At 39.0% G+C, this 21,005-nt stretch overlaps 1 protein-coding gene and 1 pseudogene across 1 annotated transcript in view; one reads left to right on the top strand and one right to left on the bottom strand.

The window, feature by feature from the left end:
* Positions 1–4,190: 4,190 nt before the first annotated feature.
* LOC118835119 lies at positions 4,191–20,946 on the bottom strand (annotated as a pseudogene).
* The window catches only part of CPNE3 (copine 3), a 63,005-nt gene continuing 62,050 nt past the window's right edge, over positions 20,051–21,005 (top strand). Inside the window, exon 1 of the mRNA XM_036756977.1 lies at positions 20,051–20,174. The gene's annotated coding sequence lies outside the window, so the exon portion shown is untranslated. The remainder of the gene's footprint in view (positions 20,175–21,005) is intronic.

Genomic DNA, 21,005 nt, shown 5'->3' with positions numbered 1-21,005 from the left:
CATTTTTACAACTAGAACAGGGAAGTGTGAAGTTTACCAAGAAAAGAGGCTGGAATCCCAGTGGTGATAATTCTTGGAGGCTGGGCTTAGGGAATGCCAGCCACAGGCCCAATCCATCTTCCTCTCCCTTCCCCCACAACTGCAGAATTTACTGAGCCTAGGGCTGTTTGCAGCTGCTGGGACAGGGTGGGCAGAATGTATAGGACCTGGGTGACATTTCCAAGCTTTGTCTAGAAGGATGGGCTACAACGTGCCCAGGGCACAGAGTTACTGCCAGCCTGTGAATTTTTACCCCTCCCCTCCTTTTGCCAGGTGGGGAAGGATGATTTAAGTTTTTCCTACAATTCTCCAGCATTCTTGTCTTTTCTCCCATAGTTCCTACTAATCAGTGGCCAAACTTTTTAATGATTAATCTCACAATATGCTAAAATGTTTTTAGCTCTGTTTCCACTGTAATTCCAGGTTGGCCAGACCAGACATTACAAGGAAAAGAGTCTTAAGTTTTGTTGGTTTCCCTAGCTGCAGCCCTTAGAAATCTCTGGCTGCCTGCATTTTAAATTTTACTGGCGAGACCTCAATATCATAGTAGCTGAAAGGAATATGCATATATATATATATGTTTATGTATATATATAAGTGAATGTGCATGTATGTATATATGTATGTGTGTGTATATACATATATATATATAAAGAGAGAGAGAGAGCGGACACAGGGAGAGTTCAAGATGAAGGGAAGATATCTAAAAGAAATAAAATCAAATTAAGGGATGAGAGAGGAATATATTGAGAGAGAGAGATAGGGAGAGATAGAATGGGGTGGATTATCTCGAATTAAGGTGGCAAGAGGAAGCAGTTCTGTGGGAGGAGGGGAGAGGGCAGGTGAGGAGGGAATGAGTGAATCTTGCTCTCATCAAATTTGGCCTGAGGAGGGTATACCATACTCAATTGGGTATCTTACCCCACAGGAAAGAAGATGGAAGAAGATAAAAAAAAGGGGGGATGATGGAGGGGAGGGAAGATGGGGGTGGAGGTAGTCAAAAACAAACACTTTGGAAAGGGGACAGGGTCAAAGGAGAAAATTCAATAAAGGGGGATGGGTTGGGAAGGAGCAAAATATAGTTAGTCTTTCACAACATGAGTATTGTGGAAGGGTTATACATAATGCTACACATGTGGCCTATGTTGAATTGCTTGACTTCTTAGGGAGGGCGGGTGGGAAGGGAAGAGGGGAGAGAATTTGGAACTCAAAGTTTTAAAAACAGATGTTCAAAAACAAAAACAAAAAAGTTTTTGCATGCAACTAGAAAATAAGATACACAGGCAATGGGGCGTAGAAATTTATCTTGCCCTACAAGAAAGGAAGGGAAAAGGGGATGGGAGGGGAGTGGGGTGACAGAAGGGAGGGCTGAATGGGGAACAGGGCAACCAGAATATATGTCATCTTGGAGTGGGGGGGAGGGTAGAAATGGAGAGAAAATTCATAATTCAAACTCTTGTGAAAATCAATGCTGAAAACTAAATATGTTAAATAAATAAATTAAAAAAATTTTTTTACTGGCTCACAAGATAGACACAGAGACACATACTGACAGACAAAATTTGACAGGACGAATACAGACTGAGCTCAGAATTAATCGACATAGAGAGAGGGGATCAGAGGCTTGGTAGAAATCCCCATCATGAATTGGGTATTATTATTCCAAGGAAAGGAGGTTGGGGAATTTGCAAGGATTCAAGGTCTGATTGGGTTGGATCCTGCAACCTTTGCTCAGAGCACCTCTATGGTCTTTGGGGGAAGCCTTGGCATCTCTGGTGTTTCTGACTTTCCATAACTTCCATCCAGAGTGTAGCTGTCTTCCTCAAGAGCAGAGCCCTTATGGGAAGGGGGGAAGAAGGGAGAGGGAGAAAGGAGGCAAGATATAGGGCAGAAGGAGTGGAAGAACAGCTACGGCTGGGGTTGTTGGACAAGAGGGGAGAATGAGGTGGAGAGAATAAGCCAATACTGGGGGAGATGCTGAAGCAGCTTTGCAAGCCTTAAGGGAAGAGGCTTCTGCCTTCTGTTCTCACTCAGTCATCTCAGCAAACCCATGGTGAAAATATTCTCACCCCTGGCTAGACTCTTTGTTGGCCTTTAAACTTAATTTGGTTTTAAGATAAAGTAACTTTGACAGGTCCAAAAGAGCCATATTGTGGCCAACATAATTTGGGCTATCTTTAGTTAACTGACACTAGTGCTGGCAATACTTGTACTAATTTCCAAAGATCAATCTGCAAAGGGGACCCAATGAATCCAAAGCGATTTAACACAAATTGGTCCCCGCCCCCAGAGCTAGCCCAAAGGGAATTTTGTACTTCAAGCAAACTAGTGGGAGTCCTTTGGAAGCTGGGAATAGGGAGAACTTACCTGACCCTGTCAAGGTTAAGACTCCAGGAAAAATGATTCCTGAGGTGCCTGAGTCTCTAGTGTTGTTGAGGTTGGGACACTGTTCTGCCATTCCATCAGTTCCATCTGCAGTCTATAGCACCATAACTGTTGACCTGAAAGTTTGGTTAAAGGAGGCAAACAGGCTAGGTGATACATAAATTCATACAGTTTATTCCCTTAAAGCTAGCAGATACGTGATCATGGAATCAGAAGCAAACTTTTGATTGACTGAAAGAAGAAAGACAAGGTTTAAGTAACAATTCCAACTCCAGTTTATGATCTCCTTATCATAAAAGAAGAAGTTCTTAGTTGAACAAGACAAATGACAAGGTAGTGTCACTTGGAGAGTATGATTGCAAGATGTAAATGTCCCACTGTTCTGGTTGCAGACATCCTGTCACCAACAGGATCAATCTTATCTGGTCTTTGAAGTTGCTAACACAGAAAGGGGCATTTTTAGAGTAGAGCAAAAGCAGTTTGGATGCTTTGGATATTATTGGGGTTCAAATAATCTGAAAGGATTGTCAACATATATATGTGTGTGTATGTGACACACACACACGCACACACACACACACACAAACTTGTATATCTATACATTCTTCTCCCATTAAAATACAAGATCCTTGAAGACAGGGACTCTTTTGTTTTTGTTGATGTCTCCACAATGCTTGCCCTCCAGTCTCCTCTTCTCCAGGTTAAACATCAGCTGATTCTTCAGCTGATCTTCACATGGCTTGAATTCTAGGCCCCTAGTCATTTTATGTGTCTCTTCTGAATGCTGTCTAACTTATCAATGGCCTTTGTAAAATGTGGTGTAGAGAACTGAATACAACAAAACTACGGGCTGACTGGGTCAGAATGTAGGATAACTTGTAACTTTTTATTCTAATAAGCCATGCCTCTCAGCACAGGAAAAGATTTTGTTAGATGTTTTGGCTGACAGTACAGCAAATCCCCCAGGTCTTTGTAACGTCAATTGTTGTCCATCCAGCCCCCACCTCTGCCCCTATTTAGTTTTTGTGAATTTGGTTTCTTGGAAACTCCTAAATTTTTTTCCTTTTAAAAAAGTATGTTTTTATTAGTCTTCTGTTTCTTACATCACCATATCATTGCTGGAATCCTTCTAACTCCCCCTTCCAGAGAACTACCCCATATAACAATTAGTATTTTTAAGAGGAAGAAAAAATCAGTGCCACTGATCAACACATTGAAAAAGTCCAAAATTATGTGTAATATGTAACACCTGTGTTATGTATAGCACATGTATAACTCCATGAAGTGATGGGTTGGGGATTTCTTCATTTGAGTCATACTCATTCTTTACAATTTTGTTACATTCACTTTTGATTTTTTGGTTTGTGGTGATTCTTTCCATTTACATCATTGAAGTTGGATATAGTGCTTTCTTAGTTCTGCTTATTTCAATCTGCATCAGTTCATGTAGCTCTTTCTGTGCTTCTTTGTACCTATTATGTCCATCATTTCTTCCAGAATAGCAATATTCTATTACATTCATGTACCATAATTTGCTTAGCCATTCTGCAGTTGATAAGCATCTACATTCTTTCTAATTCTTTGCTATCACAAAAAGTGTTGCTATAAATATTTGGTGTATACAGGGACTTTCATCTTATAGATTGCTTTTTTGAGGTATAAGACCAATACTGGAATCTCTGGTTCAAAGTGTAGGCATTTTATTTGCATAATTCCAAATTGCTTTGAGGAGAAACCTCAAGGTTGTTTTGATTTGCATTTTTTATTAGTAATTTGAAGCATTCTTTCTTATTCCCTTTTTTATAGTTTTTATTTTTTCTAATTGTATGATTTTTTTACATTCATTTTTACAAAATTTTGAGTTCAAAATTATCTCCCTCCATTCCTCCTCTCCCCTCTTTCTGAAATGGTAAGCAATTTGATACATTATATATGTGCAATCATGTAAAATGTATTTCCATATTAGTCATGTTGTGAAAGGAGAAATGCCAAAAGGAAAAAGCCATGAAAAAAATTTAAAAAGTGAAAATAGTTTCCTTTGATCTGCATTCAGAGTCTATCAGTTCTTTCTCTGGAGATGGATAGCATTTTCCATCATGAGTGATTTGGAACATTCTTTCATGTAGTGAAGACTTTGAAAGTCTTTTTTTGAAAAATATTTGTTTATATCTATTTTCCACTTATCTCTTATGTGTATTTATTAATTGTTTATATGTAGGATGACAAATTCTTATCGGAGAAATTTGAAATATTTTTTTTCCCATTTCACCCCTCCCTTCCTATCCTAGAATCACTAATTTTGTCTATGCAGAAGCTTTTCAGTTTCATGTAACCAGTTATTTATTTAATCTTTTATAATTACCTCTAACTGTTGTTTGGTTAAGAATACATCTTTTACTAGTAGGAATGAGAAGTATATGATCTGTTTCTCTTCTAATTTTTTTAAGAGTCTGATCATTAATGTTAACGTTCAGTATCCATTTAGAATGTACTGAGGAACACACAAGATGTTGGTCTTAGCCCAATTTCTACTAGATTGCTTTCTAGTTTTCCCAGCAGTTTTAAAATTTTAAAATTTATTTTATTTTTAATTTATGGAATAAAGCAAGCACTTGCATAACAGTATAATAAAAAAGATTGCACATGAGACTGCAAGTCTATTATGCATAACTTGGTATTAATAAAGTTATCATGTAAATTTCTTTTTTTCCCCTTCCCCCCAAGATGGCTACCATTAGACACAAATATGTGTGTGTGTATGTGTGTGTATGTGTATGTGTAAAATCATTCTATACATACTTCTATTTATCAGTTCTCTCTCTGGATGCAGATAGTATCTTCCTTCATATGTCCTTCATGATTAATTTGAGTATTTATGATACTCAAAATGACTTATTAGCTCAAAGTTGTTCTTAAAACAATATTGTTGTTACCATATACAACATTCTCTTTTTTATGCTCATTTCGCTCTTCATTATTTCATGCAAGTCTATTCATGTTCTTTTAAGATCATCAAACTCAACATTTCTTATAGCACAATAGTATTCCATCACAATCTTATACCACAACTTGTTTAGCCATTCTGCAATTGATGGGCATCTCCAAAATTTCCAGTTCTTTGTTACCACATGAGGAGTTTTTTTCTTGGATAATTTATATTTTCCACTTTATCAAATACTGGGTTATTGAGTTCCATTGTTTGTCAATCTCTTTTGTATAGTCTGTGTCATCTTGACTCTTGTCTTGCTACTGGACTCGGATAACTCTGGAGGAGACAGGCTGATGACTTTATATAGCTCCACTTCACTTAAACCCAATTCATTGGTAAGTCAAGACATCATCCTCATGATGTCATCAATTGTCTTTGAGAATGAAGGATGAACAACAACAAACAACAATCCATTGATCCATCTCTACTCTATAACCAATACTGTATAATTTTGATAACTCCTGTTTCATAATATAGTTTGAAGTCTTTTTTTCTTTTCATTATTTCCCTTGATATTCTAGATATTTTGTTCTTCCAAAGGAATTTTGCTTTTATTTTACCAAGTTCTATAAAGTATCCCCTTGGTAACTTGATTGACGTACTATTAAAAGTATAAGTTAACTTTGGAAATACTCTCATTTTTATCATATTGGCATTGTCACTAGGTTGACTCATTGGCATGAGCCAATAGTTAAGCTGTTTCTAATTTTTTAAAGTAGTACTTTGTAACCGAAACTATACAAGTCTTTGGTAGGTTGACCCCCAGATATTTTATTCATTTTGTAGTTGTTTGGAATGGGATTTCTCTTTCTATTTTTACTTTTGCTTCTGGAGTTTTGCTATTATTATATAAAAATGATGTTGATTTTTTTAAGGGTTCTTTTCGTAGACTTCCACTTGCTGAAGCTACTGTTTGTTTCAATTAGTATCTTTGCTAATTCCCTAGGATTTTCCAAGTATGCCCTCTTATCATCACCAAATAGAGATAGTTTTATCTCTACTTTGACTATCTTTATGCCTTTAACTTTTTTCTCTTGTCTTTTGCTGTTGCTAGCCTTCCCAGAATTATATCAATTAATAGTGGGGAGAGTTAGAATCCTTGTTTTACTCCTGTATTTATTAGGAAAGATTCTAGTCTATTCCCATTAAACAAGATGCTTGGTTTTGGTTTTAGATAGATGCTTTTTATAATATTAAAAAAAGTTCCTCTATGCCTATACTTTTAGGGTTTTTTTTAAGCATAAAAGAGCAAGTTTTTTCTACATCTTTTGAGATGATCATGTGTTTTTGAATGTTTTGGTTTTAATATGATTAATTATATTAATTGTTTTCCTAATTGAACCATCTTTGCATCCCAGCTTTAACTTTCACTTGGATGTGACAAATGATTTCTTAAAGTGCCACAGAGTCTGTTAGGATTTTGTTTAAAAATTTTGAGTCAATATTCAGTAATGACATTGGCCTAAAGTTTTCTTTCTGTGTTTTTTCCTTCCCTGATTTATGTACTAGGATTATATTTGTCTCATAAATAGATTCTGGTAGAGTACTTTCTCAATTTTTGAGAATAATTTGTAAAGTATTGGTATCACTCTTTTTTTTTGATGTATGATCACTTTTGTTTATTTGAAAATCAATTTTATTTGATGGTTTATGAATTTAAAATACTTTTTAAAGAAAAGATAATGCAGTAAAATGTGATTGTCAAAACAGACCAGGGGAAGGAGGATATGTTTACCCATTTGGCTTCTGTGAAAATCCTACTGCAGGTTACCTTTGCTTATTGCTTTGAAATGAGGTTTGGGCATAACATGGCTGAAGTTTTCAAGGGTTCCTATGGGAGTAACCCAGCATGGGACTGTTTGTTTTTGAGGCAATCAGGGTTAAGCAACTTGCCCAGAGTCACACAGCTAGTAAGTGTCAGAGTGTCATTTGAACTCAGGTCCTTTTGACTCCAGGGCCATGCTTTGTCTATTTCACCATCTAGCTGCTCCTGGCAATGAGCATGTTCTTTTTGTTTTGTTTTGTTTTTTTGGCAGGGCGCTTGGGCTTAAGTGACTTGCCCAAGGTCACACAGCTAGTACATGTGTCAAGTGTCTGGGGCTGCATTTGAACTCAGGTCCTTCTTACTCCAGGGCCGGTGCTCTACACACTGTGCCACCTAGCTGCCCCGAGAGTGTTCTTAAGATCAAAGGTGCTACAGTTCTAAGGCCTTTTAATAATTTATCTTCTCTCTGTAAAACTTTTAACCTTCAAGTTTTGTGGATGCTCAAAAACCAGCTACATGCATAAATATTCCTTTTTTAAAATTCTTAAATAAATGTAAAGTCAATGTTAAGTTTGACAACAAATAATTGAAATTGAATACTTGGAAATTATAATGACTAAGCATGGCACCAAAGAAGAGATATGAGAAGACTCTACCTCCTGCCTCCTCCCAACCCCCACTCTCACCTACACTCAACGTTCTTCGCAAGGGTCGGATACTATGAGTGTGAAACTCTGTACGTAACAGCAGAGCTTTTCAATATATTGGTTAGTTTTGCCCAACTTTTTCCTTCCTCTTTTGAATTCTTCATTATAAGAGATGGTTGTCAGGGAAACAAAGGATAGTGTAATACCTCCAACATTGACCAGGTGTGTGACCATTGATGGGCGAGTCATTTGTCACTAGCCTTGTTACCTCACTTGTAAAATGTAGATACCTATAGTATCTACTTCACGGGGTTTATGATGTACCCAATAAGAACATCTGCAATGTTGCACAATGACTTTTTTCATTCAGGACGAACAAATTTAACAAACAGATGAACCTTCAAAATGAACTAGATGCTGCAACAGCTGCTCTCGGGTTCAGGTGTTGTTACCTCACGGAATCCATTCCTGAATCGGCGATAGACAATTTTTAGGTACTTCATTCGACCAGGACCAGTGGTGTTACGTAGGCTTAGCCTTTGCACTCCAATTACACTTTCACTTGTGTTCAGCAGGATATCCGCATTTGCCACATGTTGACTTCTGAAGATGGTGTGCCTTAGAACCACAACAACGCCACAAAGTGTGTGTCTTATTCTAGCGCTTACCAAACGAAGACGTCCCTTTCGTTATCTTCCTCCTGCCTCCGGGATCAAAGAGCCGTACCACTCATTCTTTAAGAGTTTTATATAATTCTCCCATAAATCCATTAGGACCAGAAGTTTTTTCTTTGATAGTTCCTCTACAACTAGGTCTATTTCTTTTGCTGAGATTGGGTTATTTAAGATCTCTACCTGACCTTCTGATAGTTTTGGTGTTTTATATTTTTGAAAGTATATTTCTATTTCTTTTGTGTTCTCAGGTTTCTTAGCACATAATTGTGCATGATATGTTCTGATTATTCATTTCATTTCCTCTGATTTTATTTCACTTTATGTTATTTTATTAAATTGTTTTTCTGCCTTCTTCTTTGTAATCAGATTAGTTAAAGTTTTATCAATTTTATTATTGTTTTCTAAGAGTAGGCTTTTAGTTTTATTTATCATTTCTATAGTTTTTTGTTTGTTTCTAGTTAATCTACTTCTCCTCTAATTTTTTAAATCCTTCATGCTTACTTTAGGTTTGTTTATGTGTTGGCTTTCTAATTTTTAAACTGCATATTCAGTTCATTAATCTTTTCTTTATTTTTTAATGTAAGTTTGTAGGGGTATGATTTTCCCATGAGTACTGCTTTAACTACATCCAAGAAACTTTAATATATTGTTTCATTATAATAATTTTCTTTCACATGATTGTTTTTATGATTTTTTTCTTTAACCCATTAATTATTTAGGATTGTATTGTTAAATCTCCATTTGGGTCTCTGGATTCATTTTTATTTTTGTGGTCCCTGAATCATGACTATTTTTATTGCATCATGATCTATAAACCATGTATGTATTCATTGTGTCTACCTTTTTACATTTGCTTGCAATAATATGTGGTCAAGTTTTGTAAAAATTCCGTATGGTGCTGAGAAACATGTATATTCTTTTCAGTCTCATTTAGAAGATACCTTAAGTTTTTTCCCTGTGGTTTCTCCAGGAATTTGTTCAATACCATATTTTCTCTTTTGTTTATCTTTCTGTTAGACTTTTCCAAAGTCGAGAGAGGGATATTGAAGCTTCCTTTCACTATTATGTTACTGTTTATGACTTCTTGTTGCCCAGTTCACATTTCCTTTATGAGTCTGGATGCTAAGGCATCTAGAGCATATAAGTTTCTTATTAATATTGATGTCTAATTTTCCTTTGACCATGATGTAGTTTCCTTGTTTATTCCTTTTAAATTTTGAATGTTCATCTTTGCTTTTGATTTCAACTTCTGCATTTTCAGATTCACTTGATGCATCAATTTTTTTCTATCTTCTCAGTTTTAGTCTGTGTTTTTTTAAAAATGTGTTTCTTATAAACAACAGATAGTAAAGTTTTTTCCTTATCCATTGTCACTTTTTTGTTTTATTGCATTGTTTGATCCATTCATATTTAAAATTATGAGTTATGTTTATATTGTCCTCCATTTGTGTCTAATATTTTTTAAAGTTATGATTATTTTTCCCTCTTCAGCTGTAAATACAGTACTATGTTTCTTCAGATACTTTAGCTTATTCTTTTTAAGGCATTCCTGTTCCCAATGACTCTATTCTTCTCACCCTGGATCTCTTCCTTCTTCTAGTTACCTCTTCCTTCTGGTGTTTTGCTTATTAGTTTCTTTTATTGGATTATTTAACCCCCCCCCCCAACCTTTTCCCTCTCTGTTAGTCAAGTAGATTTCCCCCATCCTCTCCTTACCTTCAACTAGTCCTGGTGATTAGTTCTTTAAATTCCGGTTTTTTTTGTACCCCTTTCCAGAGATTTCTCTTACTCTCTTCATTGTCCACCTTTCTTTCTATTTACTCTAGATCAGTGGTAGGAAACCTGTAGCCTTGAGGCCACATGTGGCCTTCTAGGTCCTTGGGTGTGGCCTTTTGACTGAGTCCAAGTTTTACAGAACAAATCCTTTTATTAAGGGGATTTGTTCTGTGAAGTCTGGATTCAAAGGGCAGCACTTGAGGACCTAGCAAGATACATGTGGCCTTGAGGCCGAAGGTTCCCCAACCCTGCTCCAGATCCTCATTTTCTGGTTTATTACCTTTATAATTATCTAGTTCTGCTCTCTTCTCCATATTTCTCATGGAATCAAAACTTCTGAGGTATTCATTCTGTGCTCTCTCCTTTAGGTAGTTTCTGTCACTGTCTTGTAGAACTTCTCCTTTGTATTCTCATTTTCCATCATGCCTTACTCCCAGAATAAAGCTAATTCCTACAGATGACAGAGAAAGCAATGCCCCATGAAAGCACCACCTCCCACACCTCACCTCTGATTATACAGTCTACTACTAATCTATATCCTCCCCACCCCCAGTTATCTTCTTTTCTCTATTTGCCTCAAAATATCCTCCCTAGATCCATGCCCTCCCATTCTCCCAAGTGCCAGTTGGCCCTAAGAATTTCAGCTCCTCCTTCTCAAGATAGGACAAGTAATCTTTTCAAGCACCAAATCCCTTAGACCACAACACACAATTTCCTTGTCTTCTTTCATAGAATATTTGTCTTTACCCATAGGAACATTCATCAGAGGAGTCCTCTCTTACTACCAAACAAGTTCTCTCTCCTCCCCACTTTTTAAACCCCTCCCTTCTTTTCATCCACTGCCCTGTAGGTTCTTTTCTTCCTGACATCACTGGATTCATCTTCCCTTCATTCCAAGCCCTTGATTTGACCTACGTACATCTCACACACTCCCCTCTATCCCTTAGTCCCTTCCCCCTCTTTCATTCATTCTCTCATTTAATAATATAATCCAATAAAAAAAGTATCAATTTATTTCTAGGAAGGGTGATGTAGTTTTGGGTTACTGGGAACCCCTAAATGTCAGGGTACAGGGTGGAGTCCACCTGGAATGAATTCATACACTCAAACCATTTTCCAGTCAAAGTGGCAAGATTTATTGTAAGGCAATAATGAGGCTGAGATTCTTAGGGAATCTGCAACTTAATGAGGATGAGACTGATACTTATTTACAAAAAGGACAGGGAAAGGATCTGGATGGGGTTGAGGAGTGGTAAATAGTCTGGAGCGGGCCAGATGCAATAGAGAAATGAATATTAAGTAGTCTGGGATGGGCCAGGTGAGACAGTGAAAGGACTGTCAAGTAAGCTAATTAAGTGATCTAGGCGGGCTGGGGTGGGCCAGATGCCTAGATTTGGACTACTGACATGTATGGGAAAATTCAGAGACTGGGTTGCTCTCAAAGACATGGTCTTTTTTTTTTAGGAGTCCAGGTCCCATCACCCCATCAAGGGTATAACCAGATTTTGTCCATAGTGCCACCATTACCTCTACCTGACTTTTGCCTTCACCTCTATCTTGTGTTCATTTAAAAAGTCTTATACCAGTATCTCTGCAGTCATTCTGTTGCTCTTGCTGTCCTTGGCTGCTGCATTCATTCATGCCTCCTGCATTTCTATGGTCTAAGTGTTCAAGAAGCAAATAGTTTTGCTGGGTCTGATTTTCTTTTTAAAAATGTTTCATATCTGTAAGGACTAACTTTGATAGACATGGGTCTTCTCATCAATGCAAGGTTCAAAGACAGCTCCAAAAGACTCATGATGGAAAAAGCTATCCACATCCAGAGAAATAATTACAGAGCAGATTGTACAGAATTCTGTACAGAATTACAGAGCAGATTGAGGCAAACTATTTGCTCTCCTTTTTTTTCCTTCTTTTTTGGTTTTGTTTCTTCTTTCTCATGGTTCATTCCATTGATTATAAATTTTCTTTACAAGTAGACTATTATGTAAATAAGTTTAATGCGAAAGTATATGTAGAACCTATATTGGATTACATGCCATCTTGAGGGTGGAGTGGGGAGGAGAAGGAGGGAGAGAAAATTTAGAACTCAAAAACTTGTGGAACTGAGTGTTGTAAACTAAAAATAAAAAAAAATGTTTCAAATTTCTCTTTATAATTGAACATTCCTGCATTTCTATTGTCTAGGTGTTTAAGAAGCAAATAATTTTTTTAGGTCTGGTTTTCTTTTTAAGAATGTTTCAAATTTCTCTTCATAATTGAACATTTATCTTATTTTTTACTTATGGGTAAGCTCAGATTTGCTGGGTAATTCACTCTGGGCTGCATTCTGCCTAAAATGTTCTTTGGAACACACCATTTCATTCTCTCCTGTGTTTTATAGTGTGTACAAAATAGTCTTGTGTTATTACACTGTCCTTTCCTTTGTATTTAAAGGTCTTTCTATAGAACTTGTTGTTTCTGAATTGAATTGTTAAATTTATCCACAATGTGTCTTGGGAGGTTGCAGCCTTGGATTTTTTTTTCTGGAGGCAAGCTATGAATTCTTTTAATTATTACTTTATTTTCTATGTTCAGAAGTTCTGGGTAGTTCTCTTCTATTATTTCCTGAATTGTGGTATGAAGGTTTTTTTTTTTTTTGCCTTGTTGTGTTCTTCTGGAAGATCTATGATCCTTAGATTTTCTCTCTGAATCCTGTCTTTGAAATCAATATGTTTTGCTTGCATAGTGAACAGATTTTCTTCTGTTATTATTATTATTTTTTGCTTCTCTTCTTCTAGATTGTCCTTCACTTCTGCGTATTTGTATTCCCAATTCATTGTTCTGTCTTTTATTTCTTTGGTGAGATACCATTGTACATTCTAGTTTCTTTCTATTTTGCCCATTATTTTTGCTATGCAGGCCACAAATTCTCTCATAATTCTCATTTATCTTTTGAACCAGTCTGGAAAAGTATGTTGTGGTTCCATGTTCTGCTCAAATTCCACAGGGTACTCTGTTTCACCAAGTGTTGGATCATTTTCTTTGTTTTGTAGTGTAGTCAAACTCCCCAAACCCATTAGTACGGGCCTCAGGTTACAGCAGTATTTATTCATAGACACCTGAATTTTACTTGATCTGAAGGCCTTATTTCTTTCTGCTGTTAATATGATTTATCTGCTCATGTGCAATGTCTCTGAGTTTTCCTTTTCCTGAGATCTTGGATAATTTCAGCACTGCCCCCCTCCCCCCACCTCTCCCTTACTATTTTTCCCTATTGTTCACTATGTAAATCCCTGTGCTCAGATGGTGGTTTCCTTGGAGGCTAGGTCTCAGAGCAGCTCAGCCTCCTCCCACACTGGGCAATTCACAATCACCAGCCTAGCTCTCTGCCATAAATAATTTTTGGAAGGGACAGAACTGGACCCAACTGGAAGGCTAAGCAATTTCTCCTTAGGCTCAATGGAGTCCTGCAATTCCCTGCCCCCCTCCCCCCCCCCCCCCCACAGACACACGATTACTTGTTCCAGTAGTATGTTCCACTCCAGTTATTTCTCATTTCTCTGGCCTAGCAGAACAATTCAGAGAGCTTCCACAGTGGTGCTATGTGGTTGATTTCTGTGGCTTGGGTCTCAGAGGCTGTAACAACAATGTTGCTAGCAGCTGCTGTGGAGATGAAAGACCAACAACAAGAGCACACAAGAGTGCTGCTAGCATAGGTTCTTTAATCTGCTTTTCTAAAGAAAGCAACTTTAAGGGGTTTACAATCTCACTTTAATTAAACATACATATACCATTCACTTAGTTCAGGGGGAAAAGCCGCCACCCTGAACTTCAGAGCAAATACAAACAGAAATTACAAACAGAAAATATAAACAGATCAACCTACAGACTTCTGTCTGACCATAGCAATAATGCAAACATAGTTACTAGAGAGAGAAACAACAACATCTGGGTTTTCAAAGCCAGCAGGCTCCAACATCTACCCCACTACCCAGAGTCTTGTCTGGCCAAATCACCAACACTCTTCCAATGAGTGTGCCCCCAAAGGCAAAATGTTAACCTCTGAGTATATATATACTTCTTCAGGGTCAGAGGGGGTCACAACCATGAGACTCAAACCCATGTGAACTAGGCCTTCCCTTGAAGTAAGCAGATCACCAAAGACTCCGGATTCAATCAAAGATTCCTTAGTGCTGAGAAGCACTCCAAAACAAAGACAATAAAAGGTCCCACTTTACCAGCCCTATTCAAACAAAGGCAAGATTCATTAAAGGCACTTGACTACCTTAGCATTCCAAAAGAGAAGACAACAAAAAAGTCCCACCCTAATTACTATAACAGAGGCTCTAGGAGGTTGGTGGTATGGTGTGGTGTGTTGAGTTCTGTTTCAAGTCCAGATGTGTCTTGCCCCTTTCCTTTTCCCTCTGTTCATGGCTCTGTTGCAGAGTACAAACTGCTGCCCTCCTTTCCCCTTCCCTTCCACCATGCCCAGCAAGTTTCTGACCCTGGAGCACTGCCACAATGCTTAAGCAAACTTCCAAAGGCTGGAGTCCAGGTCTCCATGGCCCCACAGAGATTGTAGTGTGGGCTTGAATTTTGTTGTGAGCCTGTGCATTGGGTCCTTGGGTTGGCTAAATGCAGCCTCCTTGCAGTTAGCATTGAAAGTGGGATCTCTTTGACCTTTCTGCAGTCGTTGACAGTGTTGGTCACTCTTTCTTCTTTGATACTCTCTTCTCTCTGGGTTTTGGGGACACCACTCTTTTTGCTTTTTCCTCTTTCTCCTTTGCTTGACCCTCTTCCAAATCATGCCTTCTAACTTTAGGTGTCCCTTGGGGCATTGTTCTGGGCCCCCTTCTCTTCTCCCTCTATACTACCTCAGTTCTTCATCTGTAAAATGAGCTTGAGAAGAAAATGGCAAACCACTCCAGTATCTTTGCCAAGAAAACCCCAAATGGGGTCATGGAGAGTTGGACATGACTGAAATAACTCAACAGCAACAACACACTTTCAAGCAGTTTATCTGAAAAAGATCTGGGGATTTTAATGGACTACAAGCTTAATATGAGTCAATAGCGTGTTACAGCAGCCAAAGAAGGTAATTAAATCTTAGGCTTCATAGAGAAGCCTAGCATCCAGAATCAGAGGTATAAGTTTCTTTGTATTATGCCAACTAGCACCTCCAGTATGAGGGCTTGCCAAGCCCTTTTCAGGGCTGTGTCCACCTGGCACTCTACTCTCATCTGTGGCTCCAAGAAGCTATAGCATGTACAACAGAGATACTCTTGTAAAAACCATCTTGGCAGATGGGCTAATCCAGGTTGAGGGTAACTAACAGCCATTAAACCCAACAGTGATTTAGAGGGGTGTCTAACCCAAGTGTGTGAAGGCAGAATGGGTAGATGAGAACAATTTGTTCCAATGGCCATGAAGACAGCTGAAGCACTTACAGCTTGGTCAGACATTGAAGACAGAAAGGACATCTACTGCATCCCAGGCTATCACCAGTCATCCTGACTATTGTCTTGCCACTGGAGTATGATGACTCTAGAAAACAGTGAGGCTGATGAGTGTGTGCAACTCTTCCTCACTTAAATCCGATTCAGCATGAGTCAAGACTCCTCCTCAAGACTCTCCCTAAACCCCTCCTCCCATCACCCCAGGACTACCCTAGATCCCTCCTACAGTCTTTCTGTATATAAGATCCATCTTGCCCCTATGAAGGTGCTCAGATTCAATCTGGTTTAGCAGATTGAATCTGGCCCGCTCGTTAAAGCGAGTGTCACAAATGATGAAATTTCTTAACACTCTACCCAATATAGTGAATCATTAATAAACTTTGTTTTTCTTTGGCTGAAAGAAAGTTTGAGTTGAATTCAATTGAGCAGGACCTGGGGTGTTGTTGTTTTGGGGTCTTGAATACCCCTAAACCCCTAAAACCTCAACATATGTTTCCCTAGACCTCATCAACCAGCCTCACTCTCTCCTCCAGAGACATCTGGATTTTTGAGGTTTAGGGGTGGTGGGACCATGAAATACCAACACATCGGATCCTACCCAAATGAATTCAACCCAAGCCTTCTTTCAGCCAAAGTAAAACAAAGTTTATTAAAGATTTTCCATATTGGGTAGACTCTTAAGGAGCTCGAGTATTTTTATCACATTAATGCCAGCAGGCCAGACTGAATCTGAGCTGGATTGAATCTGAGCACCTTCATGGAGGCAAGATGTATCTTATATATAGAAAGACTGGGGGAGGGATCTAGGAGTGGCCAAGTAATCTGGCATGACTAGAGGAGGGGTTTAGGGAGGACCTTGAGGAGTCTAAGGAGGATCTTGATGGGACTGGGGTGATTAGAGGTCAGACTCCAGGAACCAAGAGAATGGGATTTTGATAGGATCAAGAATAGGAAGTAGCTGGAGGCAATCCAGAGGTAACAGATTTGGGCATACCAATAATGAAAGGTTTATGGCCTCAGAGGAATGCCAGATCAAGTGGGAAGGTTCAAGGAGAGTTCAAGGGGGTTCCCAGAGTCTATACCCCATCTGATCCAGTGGTCAGATATAGATCAGGACAACTGGAGATGGCCCAGGATGTATTGGGGGACCTTGACCTTTACAAGGTAATGTCTTTGAAGGGGTCTCAGTTTGAATAAGGTACCACCCATTTAGGGATTAAGGTTTAATAAGAAATGAAGCAAAGAATGACCTCTTTAAAAAAAAAATAGATCCAGGAGGGGAAGACCCTCAGGGTTTCTGACCAAAACAGAAACAATTGCTACTTACATTCATTCTAAGCTAATCAGGGTCCAAATAATGACCAAGTAGGGCTTATTATTGGCCTGTCAGTGACATCCAGAGTGCATTTATAAAGTCCCAGTTGTTTGAATTCATCAATGGCAGCTATATGCTCTCTTTCTAATCCTTACTTATCTGTAGGGTCAATTCCCTATTAGCTTTTTAAAAAATCTGTCCTTTCTTGTCCCAAGACTGTTTCTCATCCTAACCTGTTTGATCTTTTATACATTAAATTTGTTATTTACCAGTTATCGATGTTTATGTCTCATAATTCCCTCCCTATTAAAGTCTCTTAAAGGTAGGAACTGTCATTTTTTTAATCTCTACATCCTTATTCCTAGCTTAGTATTTTAAAAATGCTTAATTATTTCAATGAATTTATGATCAATCAATGTGAATACCCTCAATACTGGTGCAAGGTACTATGCATCAGCACCTTCTTACCCTGTGTAATTCTTGTCTATGTCCTTGTGTAAATCCTCCATAGCTGATTTACTTAGTTCTTTGGAAGTATTACTCAAAATATTTTAATATTTTGTGGGCACAAATGTAGCACTCTGTTATTTTTACTCCTGCTACATAACCATCCTAGTCTGAAATCTTTATACATATATGTACATATATAACCAAATATATACCATATGTATCTATTTATACATATCACTAATCCCATGATTTTATTGGGAACTCCCCATAAAATACACAGGTGAGCTCCAGTTTTGTAACTTTTGTTTTTATAAATTTGCCTGAGAGCACCAAGAGATTAAGGGACTTGCTGAGAATTTCCCATCCTGTTTCTGTTAAAGATTGGGTGTGTGTGGTTTGTGTTTTGTTCTTGAAGGGCACCATGACATCAGGAAGCTGATGCCATGACTAGCAAGTGAATTAGATTACAGTAAGGGAGGGCTGTGCAAAGTCACCAGCCTCATTTTCTCCTTCAGAGCCATCTGGATCCAGTGGCCAGATATAGATCAGGATGACTGGAGATGGCCCAGGATGCAGTGGGAGACCTTGGCCTTTTTAAGCTAAAGTCTTTCTGAGTTCTCGTTTTTGACCGAAGTAATTAATACCCATTCAGTGATTAGGGCTCTTTAAGAAGTGAGCCAAGGGATGGCCACTTTGATTAAAAAAAAAATCAAACTGGATGGGGGAGACCCTCAGGGTTGTTTCTGATCAAAAGAAAAACAATTACTATTTACATTAGCTCTGAGCCATTGGTGGGGGGGAGCAAAATGACCATTAAGTGGTGCTTGGGCAGGGACGATTGTTGGGCAATCCAGGAAAACTAGAGTGAACTGAGTTTCAGGCATGGTCTTTAAGAAAGAAATCTAACCAGTGAATCCCATGCTATCAAGGTAGAATTCAGCCATCAAAATTTACCTTTCTTTGTTAGAGGCAAGCCTTGAACAAGCCTTGAGCAAGTCTTTGTGACTTGAAGGCTAGCTCTCTATTCAATATATCCTGGCTACTTCTCCTGAAGCTTTTTCTAGTCATACATGTCTGCTATTTTTTTTAATCACTTCTTGCATGTAAATCATGATTTGGGATTAAATTATAGCTTACTTAGAACCACGATTGTTCTTAGAGGAGATGATGTGTTAATGAGTTACTGATAAGAGAAGGATATCTTTTGAATGTGAATTGTAACAAAAGCAAAATAAGGTGTGATCCCTTGTAATGTGTCTAAAGTAAGGAGAGTAGAAGAGTGAAGCTGCCTGCTATCTTCAGGAGCATAAAAACAGGATGACATTTGTACTCTGAGTAACTGCATGGGGGGGTGGGGTGGAGGAATTCTTATGATGCAGAGGAAATCCAAGCTTTTCTTATTTATCAGTTTGTTTTCCTGATTCCTTGTCACCACTTTCCTTTCCCCAGGTTTCAAAGTTAGTTTTCTGCTCTATCTCTAAGAATTATACAAATGTGATCTCAATTAATCCTTAAAGCAATCTTGGGAGGTAGGTGCTATTACTATTTCCGTTTTATAGATAAAGAAACTGGGGCAAAGTTTTTTTTTTTTTTTAAGTGACTTGCCCAGGGTCACACAAGTAGTAAGAGTCTGAAGATGGATTACTGCAGGACCAGAGCTCTCTTATCCATTGGATCGCAGATATGTAAATAAATCTATTCGGAATTGCTTTTCTTCAGCCAAGGACCTATTGAATTCAATCGCAGGAAGGTAGTTTGGCAATAAATGGTAAGTCCACTTTTATAGTAAGTAGTCCTTTTCAAGTTTGTTTTCTTTTTCATTCATCTGTTCATTCACCAAACATTTATTGCCCATTTAGGCCCAGTAACAAAAAGAAAAAGTATCTACTTACCTCTGAAGTGTTTACATTGTAGTTTGGGGGAAATTAATACATACATGTAAAAAGGAACAAGACCACCTTTCACAGTAGGCATTTAGTAGGCACCAAATACATGCTTATTGAATTGAAACTAATCAAATAACACATTGTGAGGTACAGTCTAAAACCACAAGATCCCTTCATTCTCCTCATGATCTCTTTTCTCATCTAATATTGCTGAGACGGACAACTCTAAAACTGCGGTACTCCGCCTCCTGGGAGTCTTGACATTTGCAACTTAGTTACAGTAGTCTGTGGTTAAGCATGAAATGCCCAAAGACCAAAACCAAATCTACATTTTAAAAGCGCAGGTGTTCAGGTGGACTCGTTCAGAAATACATTAGCAGATCTGCGTTCTGCGTACTCCAGGGCACAGGAAAGTGGCAGAATGGCATCGACTAACGGTGAGGAAGCTGAGGGAGTACGGATGATCCAAGCCTGACCCGTGATAGCTTCGATGACTTCGTAGACCGCAGTGCAGGGGCCCTCGAGTCCAGGACCCGCAAGTTAGGAGACTCTAGGTAGAGACTGCAGCAGCGGTAGTTATCACACATCTGGAGAAGCAGAGCTTTAGGGGCTGGATAGGAGATGGGGCGGAGATTGGGGGGGGGGGGTTCAGAGACTACACGGGGGCGGAGCGCGGTTACAGCTCCGCCTCTGCTGATTTGGTTGTTGGTTCCTGTAATCCCTGGGCCTGGGCTGAGACTACTAGTGGAAGCCTTGTTCTTTTGCTGATTTTTACCTCTTCCACCCCTGGCAGGTCTTGGACTTAGGGAGGTGAGTGTGGCGTCTTGGCACGAGGGAGCCCCAAACTCTTCTTGCGGGAGGGAGAGGAGGAAGAAGAAGAAAGTAAGTGGATGAGGGGAAGACGAGAGAAACCAGGACTGAAGGGCTCCTTCAGCTCTCTAGCTCCCTTTCCGGGAAGGGAAGGGCCCGCAGTGCCAGCCTCACCCGTCAGGGATGCGATCTCTCCCAAGGCCTTTTCTCCCAGTTCTGATTACTCCGCTAGACCTTGCAGGATTGGGTGCCCCTGGAGGGTTTGGGCGCAGTTCGTCTGTGCCGGTGTGGGTGGCAGTACCAAACTTGACCTGAGATTAGCTTCGGGTTTGTGGCTTCTCCGCAATTGCAAGGTGGAGCTGGAGCATGCTACTGGGGCTGCAGAAGCCTTTGAAGTCCTTAGGGCACTTCACCTGGAGAAGAAATCTGTTGATTGCTTTACTGCCTCCGCTCCCCGCCTCTGAAATGGGGAGGGGGAAAGCTGAGGGACGAACTTGCTTCTGACGCTAATGGGCACCATAGGATCTGTAAGATTGGATGGCTATTTACACCCGGCCTTAGTGAAGGTGAATTACTTACAAAAACTTGAGCGATCATAAAAGCCGTATGAATATTTTGGCATTATCCGGGTTTTAATGTGTTCAATTAATGTAAGTGAAAAAGTGCCTTTTTTGATTGAAGTTGATTTGAGAGTTTACAGCCGTTCAGGATTTGTACATCGACTTCTTTCACTATCATAGAACATTTTCACCCGGTTTGTTCGCTTATCCATTTCTCTGACTTGACCCAGAGTTCATTCAGTTCTTTTGGTCCTGTCTTTGCTCACCAGAA

This window comes from Trichosurus vulpecula, chromosome 1 (assembly GCF_011100635.1).
Source record: "Trichosurus vulpecula isolate mTriVul1 chromosome 1, mTriVul1.pri, whole genome shotgun sequence".
Lineage (NCBI taxonomy): Eukaryota > Metazoa > Chordata > Mammalia > Diprotodontia > Phalangeridae > Trichosurus > Trichosurus vulpecula.
Note: the sequence above shows the minus strand (reverse complement) of the source record. Positions and strands in the feature narration are given on the sequence as shown.